Below are 8,321 nucleotides of genomic sequence, written 5' to 3' on the forward strand. Positions count from 1 at the left end.
TCTCAGCACATGAAGCTCCTACATCTCTTAGATGTTGACATTTGGGGATTAAATCTTGCCTTCCAGATTTTGCCATTTTTTTTCTACGGGGTCCAGGAAAGCAGTGTTTCTTGTGCCCATCTGTAAAGACTGCAGTCCTGCTAATGTCTGACCTGAAAGCTCTTCTACTCGACCTGATAACATCACACGGGGACCAGCCACATCCTTACTGTGGAGAATAGTCACTCACGTCAACATTAGGATTGGTATAGCAGGGAAATTCAGGCAGTTTGGCAGTGGCTAGGCAATGGGACCGTGCATGGTTTCAGGAAGAATAGCCCTTAAAGAGCAGCACTTGGGTGGCAGAGCCTGTCTCACCAGGAGAAGCCTGAGAGAAGCTGATCAGGAGGTAGTCCAGTTTTAGGAAAAGGAAAATGAGGCAGAGCTCATATTAAGGACTGGGCCCCTAGGACAAGAAGTAGGGCAGATGACAACTTGCTAAGTATGCAGATGTCTCAGGGCTCGTATCAGCATTTCAGAATTAAGGTTTATGACCTTCTCCGGGTTCCCTTAAGCTTGTGTGGTTTAGGCTGCTGCCCCACTGGAATGGGTTCAAGAATCCTGTAGCACCGATCTTGTCAAGTGTAGACTTGACATCACGGATGTGGAGGAAGGCAGAGGTTGACAAGCACAGTCCAGCAGGGGGCACATGTGGAATCACCAAAAGGACCCAGTTTCTCGCACAGCCCAGGACACCACGCCAGGATTTAGGAGAGGGGTCTTGGTTAAAAAAAAAAAAAAATACTGCTTTATGGACACGGGATGACTGATAAATCAGGAAGCTGGAAAGAGGTTGCAAGAGTAAAATGACTGAAAGGAAAAGAAAAGTCACCAGAGATCTAAGCAGAGAAGGGAGCCAGTGCAGAGGCCCGTAGGCACTGTGGCCAGGCAGTGTTGGGGCTGATCCAGACAGGGATGTCCCAGACCCAGTACAAAAGCAGGGGAAATGTCTTCTTCATTGAAGATTCTCACCATATGGCAAGTATGGGTATGTGGAAAGGAAAAAAAGGAGGTATGCAGAGAAGGAGGGAGGTGACTAAATGAATGAATGAATAAAAAAAAAGAAGTAGAGGGAGAAGTCAATGTAACTTGGTTGGAAATTAGCAACATTAGGCCCAAACCTCTCTATCTGACCTTGCCACTAACTAAATGCTGGACTTTGAATACAAGTTGCTTAATATCTTGAGACCACAGTTAACTCCATTTGTAAAATGAACATGTAGATTGGATCACCGACATAATCATAACAATAAAGGTTACTTCAACAAGTAACAAGCACCTAGTTTTGAGGAGACTGCAATAAAGGTTGTGTTAACCAGAAAATATGAGAGTTCTGATTTTACAGGGAGCCCTTTGCTCTCTGACTGGTTTCATAAGTTCTGCTAAGTGTGAGTGCTCTTAGATCACATGTTAATTAAAACAGGCCTATCACACTTTATATTTTGTCCTTGTTGAGTACAGTCAGTCTCCCCCACCCCCACTCTTTGTCTCTTTCTTTCTCTGCTTCTTCTTCTTTTTTTTTTTTTTTTTTTTTGCAAATATTTATTTTCCAGTTTTCGTCGGACACAACATCTTTGTTTGTATGTGGTGCTGAGGATAGAACCCGGGCCACACGCATGCCAGGCGAGGGCGCTACCACTTGAGCCACATCCCCAGCCCCTCTTTCTCTGCTTCTTAATGGCCATGTCTTGACCTGTTTTCCTTCACCACACTCTTATGCCCTGATGTTCTGCTTCACTTTGAGCTAAGAGCAATGGAGTCGACCATCTATGGACTGAGATCTCTGAAACCATGAGCCCCCGAGTAAACTTGTCCTTCTGTAATTGCTCTTATCAGAGATTTTGGTCACAGCAGTGAAAAAACTGACTGAAACATGCCCTCAGCAACTTAACAAGACTGCGCCTTAAAAAAAGAAAGAAAACAAATAACAACAACAACAAAAGAACTGGGATGTAGCTCAGTGGCAAAAGGTCCCTGTGTTCCATCCCCAGTACCAAAAAAAAAAAGAGGGGGAGGATTGCCTGACATCCAACCTTTGGCGGTCAAAAGTATGAAAGTTCTAATGCATCTCACCTTCTCATTATGTATTTATGTTGTGCAGAGAGTATGTGTGAGCACTCAGTTATTGAGCACCTACCACATGCAAGGTGAGTAAGTGAGTGCTTTCATACATATATATATATATATATATATATATATATATATATATATAAAATATCATAACCCTCATGGCACATGGCTTACATATTTTCGTTTTACAAGTGACAAATTGAGATAAAGACAGATGAGAATGGATTTCTCCAGGTCACTTTAACTCCACATAGTCTGAATCCAAAGCCTTTCTGCCACACTACAGCACATCTTAACATTAGCTCGTTGCAGCATAATGGATAAATATGTCCAAACAGTAGGCTTTTCTTGAAAGCTAATCTTCAACATAGGAACATTTGGCAGAAAATCTGTTCCCATGATGTTGAGGCTGGCATTCCACAGGTGGATTCTTACATTCAAAGGGAATATGACAGAAATGGCAAATAAGGCCATTTATACAACTGATAAATGGTTCATTATATTGTTCATTTAAAACACTCTACAAACAATGAACCTCAGTTAAAATTGGTTGAGTATTTCTAGTTGTGCATGCCAACCTCTATAACTCAATCCTGGATTTTTCTAAGGCTTCAGTAGGATAGAAGGCATAGGGAGGGATGCCGACAATGGTGAGATTTGATGTTAAGAACATAAATTCAGCTTTCAGACGGGTTCCAAGTAAGGTAGGAAACTTCTCAAATCATGAAGTTCTAGGGGGAAGAATGAAATTTGGGTGCAAAGTGGAAAAACCTCATTGCCCAAGAGTTTCAAGTCATTGGAGGATAGAGGGCCATGGGGATGACCATGGAAATGGCTCTACTGGTGGACAGGTGGATGGTGGAAATTGTGAGGCTCCAAGAGGCCCATTTGGCGTAAATACAGACTCCATCATCTGGGGAGGCTACTAAGGATTAAAAAGGAATGTAATCTCAAATAAGACATTGGAATTTCAAGACAGGGCTTTAGTCCAAATGCAGAAACTGGAGAAAATAGTAGCAAACTAAAGTAAGGATTGGTCTTGTTGGCATGCAAAATACAGCAAGCATTCAGAATTAGACCGAAGCTTTATAGGCAATGGAGCTTCCTTCCCTCAGGCACACAGATTCTAGACCCCCCCACCAGGCCGGAGGATAAGAACTAGGTTTTCTAATATATTTCAACAAGTTTGTTTAAAATTGGCTCTAGGTCAGAGACGTCCTGAACCCATAAAAGACTCAATGCTTGCGCAGTTGCATCTGAGTCAGGAAGGAAGTAATATATCACAACATGGTTTAATTTTATTTGTACCCATTTTGTAGCCAAGTAATGTATCAATTGCACTGAATCTCAGGTATAATGAAGTCCCCAAAGAATTCCTTTCATATTCTTTTGTCATAATACTTAGTATTAATTGGATCATTATGGACCTTTTATGCACTGTCATTAACATTGTTACTGTTGTAAATGCAAACTCAGTAAAATTGTAATACTATTCTACGGACACGTTTTTTTAAATTGCTTCAACATAATTGAAAAACCTAATGATGGAGTAATAACAATTGCAGTATGTATGTAGATTAATAAGATGAGTTTTGGTTTTCACCAGAATGGCAATACAAAATGTCTCTATCAAAATTTGCCCTTGACTTTATAATGCTCCAATAGGTTCCTGTTAGTGTTTACAAAAGCTTCACAATTTGTCAATTTATGTTCAAGAATTCACATTAATGTCAACTGAGACTTATAACTAAAATGATTCCTTTTAGTTCTTGAATTAAAGAGTTAAACTGTAGGTCATCTATAGCTTTATAACACATCACTTCACAGAAGACACATCAGGAAACAAATTACATAAATTTTCTAGATATTTTAAAACATTCTTGGTCAAATCCACTTGCAGCAAAACCATGATGAAAATATTTGTAATGTACATCTTGCCAAAAGAAAGTGAATATATTTGCTAGTGCTCTAAAACCATTCAATTGCTTCTACAAATGTTGAGAAGATTCCTATCTGCAAACAAATAATTGGTACATACCAGGAGCCTTAACAGCTTAGTGCATCATTAATTGCACATCTCATCTCTGATTAGACGTGTGACTGTGCCTGCTCTTTCAATAAATTAGCCAGAACCAGAAAAGGCCATGCAGGTGTTTCAATGCCTGAATGTTCTCTCTCTCATACACAGAGACTCAGGAGGAAGGCATCAGGCTTATTTAAATGCTTGGTCTAACACAGTCCTTTTAACTCTTGGGTTGACACACTTGCTAATAGAAAATTGGTCTTCCATGAACAGAAATATTTTTCTGAAAATCCTTCTGCAGTGTGAGAACACAAATTGCCAGGTCATCCTGAGGGATGCAGTCAGGACCTGGATCTGCATCTACTTCTGGAATAACTATCTCTCTGTATCTAGCATCTATTAAAAAAATAGTACAAGTTCAGGAAGGTCCATTTATAGCCTTTTTATTGTGGAACAGGAAAAACTCCATCATGGACGATCAGTTTTTTACTGAATAAATATTCATGCTTCATAAAAATCATTTTTCTTCTGTCATACTACTTGAAAAGCATTTCTCCTAGATCAGTACAATATTGGAGACTGGAAATAGAGAGACAAACACGACAAGGTATCTAATCCTCCCAGAGGTGGCCTGGCGCATGGCTTAAGGATGTGGACTCCTCTGTGTTTGTTTCCTCGCTGTGTGATTAGGCACAAGTGACTTAACCACTCTGCACTTAAGTTTCTGTACCTGTGATATGGTAGAGTAGTGACATAATGTGCCCTGTGGGGCTGCTGGAGTCTACTACATATAACGTGCTTAGCACAGTGCCCAGCTTGGCACAGCACATTCAATGCCCAATATGTCAGCTATTAGTATTATGGAGTTCATATATTCATAGGAAGACCTAAATATAGTGCACCAAAGCCCTTTAACGGAACTATGAACAAACTGCCATAAGAACTCTGGTGAGAAAGAATATCACTGAATTCATGTATAATCAGCTTTATTGAATTTTCTTTGAAGTGATAATCATGGCTGACAGAGAGGGTAGAGCTCTCAAAAGAAATGACCTCTAAGCTGGGATGTATAGACTGAATTTACCAGTGGGACAAAGGTGGGAATACCCAGCAAACCAGAGCATAAGCAGTAACCTTGAGGAAAGGCCTGGCTGCATATACGTGGATGACCTGTCCAGCCCGGCAAATGGTGGCAGGTCGGGGCCAGATGTGGCCATGATGGCAGTCCTGGAGAACAATGTGATCAAGTCTAAGATACACAAAAATAACTCAGCTACATCCTGTAGGTTGAGACACATGAAAGAGGTTGAAAGCAGGGAGTCTGTTATGAAACTACTATGGCAGCCTGAATTGGGGCAATGGCAGTGAGTAAAGACAGAACTGATAGGGACATGGAGGGGGGAATGAAAAGCATTCAGTGACCAACTGGACATAGGGGCAGAGGAAGGATGTGGGGATGACTCATATTCTGGCATAAAATAAGAAAAGCAGGAAGAGAAGCAAGTTGGGGAGAAAGATAATGAGTTAAATGCTATAAATATTTTTAAGTATCTGCAGATACTTAAAATTAAGTGAGAAGTTTAAAATTAAGAAATTAAGTGAGAAGTTTAAAATACAATTCTGGAGTGCAGGATAGACTCATTTGGGATAGTGGGGAGAAGAGAAAGTAGAGAAAAAAAATGGAAGAATGTTGCACTTTCAGAAGTAATAAGCAATGCTTACATAGCTGCACCATTCAGCTAGCTCCACGAAATACAACCAGAACTGGACCAATACCTTTCCAAATGAACTCCTCTCCATCAGCAAAACTAGATCATCCACTGTACCTTAACACACCTTATATATTTGCCCTGTGCTTTTTCTTTCCCTATTCAACATAATATTAAGCATTCACTATGTGCCACACCACTGTTCTAGAGTTGCAGGATACAGATATGAAAATTCAAAACTCCGCCATTGGGAAGTTTATATTTTAGTGTATGAGACAGTCAATAAGCAAGGAACAAAATAAACATAAAAAATAATTTCAAGTAACTAAATGAGGACAAATAAAGAGGTAAGAGACCTGGGGGAGAGGGGAAGGAAGGAGTACTATCTACAATCAGGTGGTCACGGTCAGGGAAGGCATCATTAATGAAGTGATATTTTGAAGAGCTAACATGCTGGAGAGAGCCAATTGAAATCTGGAGGAAGAGTGTTTCAAGCAGAGGGAAAAGCAAATGTGAAGGCACTGAAACAGGAACTAGCTTGGTATGACTGAGAAACAGCAAGGCAGCCAGTTTGTCTAGAATAAACAGAATGGTAGTGGGCTGTTTTATGACATTTCTGTACTATAAGAGCATTGTAAAATTTTTCACAGATTTATATCCTATCTTCTCAACTCTGTGAAACTCTATTGAGAGCAAGGTCTATACTTAAAAGTTAATAATGCACAGAACCTGGGGCATAGTGAGTACTCTTTCTCCATTCGTTTTTCTATAATTGTGGATTAGGATCTCTAGGTCTGCCTTGTCTCACTCTCAATCACTTTTGGACTAATCCCAGATGTTGTTTACCATCTGGCAACTGGGGAACTAGTTCTGTTGTGGTCAGTAAGAAGCCCCAGATATGCCTGGAGTAATATAGAAAGGCCAAACACCAACATTTACCCTGGCTGACTGCAAACCTGATGGCTTTACTTAGTCTGTAATATCAACAACTGAAATATGAGACAATCCTGCACATGCTCAGAGAAGCTGTTTGCTTTGCCACAATTCTGCCCTTAAACATTATAATAATATTATTATTATCCCACAGGGGTGTCATGAGGATTAATGAGACATTTTCAAATCACTTTGAGCTACTCTGTTGGAGGTACTAAATAAATAGTATGTGTTCCTTTTGAAATGCCATTTTTGACACTGATTTGTTGTGATGGGTTCTGCTGTCCAACAGGGCTGGAATGCACCCACCAACTCATTTCCTATAGACAACAGAGTAGCCCTCAGAAGGCAGTGGTTTTCAGTTAAAATAAATTTGAATTGAAACGAACTAGTTGGCAATCAGAAGCAAATAGGCTGCTGTTAGACATCCAGTATTTACTAAGTGATCAACCTAAGAGTTTCACAGTGTGATACAGTAAAGCAAATGCTGGATTTGGAAATGATCCAATACTTTAGACCCAGTTCTGCCACTATCAAGCTATGTGAGCTGAACAGATTGCAAAAACTTCTCTGGGCCTCAAATCTAAAGAGCCATCCTAAGAAGCTCATAAGCAGAGTCTTTCAGACAAGGCAAATACATGAAAGGAATGGAAATATTCATTTCTAAAGGAGAGATACTTCGCAGCAGGTCACAGCTTGTGACCATCCATCACAGGACCATCCTCTGCTCTGGTCTTCTTGCCATTGATTAATATTAATTTCAGTACTAATTCCTGCGAAAGGAAGAATAAATCACTTTCCAAATCAGACACAGAAGTGCATGAAACATTTGGTCTTTAAAAATAGGGTCTTTGCCTTTCTGTGAGCTATCCTTGTAGCAAGTAGTCTGGCTCATTCTTAGATTTAAATATATGAATGATTGATTATACTGCTATCCCAGCTGCCAGCTCAAAAAATATATGTAAAATAATGAAGTGACTGTCACATAAAGCATTGTTCTGAGATTTGCGTGAGAGTATTTTACACAGTTGTCCAGATTCACCATTTCACAACATATGTTACTGCTTAGGCATAGTAAAGAGCATGGGTGCTTGTTTGTGCTCAGAAGAGCCAAAGGTGGAAACTCTGGAATAACTGATTAAGGTATTGTAGCGTGAGATGCTTCCCCTTATTCTTTATCCCAGAATTCTCAGTAGGGTCCTAAACACAAAAAGGAATGTTGCCTCCTTGAGCAGAAAGAAATGCAAAGAATCATTTGGTGGAGAATTTAACTCAACAAACATATGCCAAGTTCCTACTATTTCCAAGGCATTCTCACAGTTGCTAGGAACTGAAATTGGGTAAGACCTACCTACTCTTTACCCTAGAAAGCCTGGCCATTGAGAGCAGTGGTGGGAAGGCATGACCATGAATCACTCTTACTTCAAATCGAATTTTCAGCTCACTTTGGATGGATGAGTTCTCTAGACAACAGTTCCTCTTTTGTAAATGATTTGAATGACACAACAGGACGAAAGACTTTTGTAAGACTAGGATTGACGTACACT

The sequence above is a fragment of the Marmota monax genome, unplaced genomic scaffold (assembly GCF_021218885.2).
Source record: "Marmota monax isolate L192 unplaced genomic scaffold, Marmota_monax_Labrador192_F-V1.1 WCK01_AAM20220418_F8-fsc00181, whole genome shotgun sequence".
NCBI classification, from domain to species: domain Eukaryota; kingdom Metazoa; phylum Chordata; class Mammalia; order Rodentia; family Sciuridae; genus Marmota; species Marmota monax.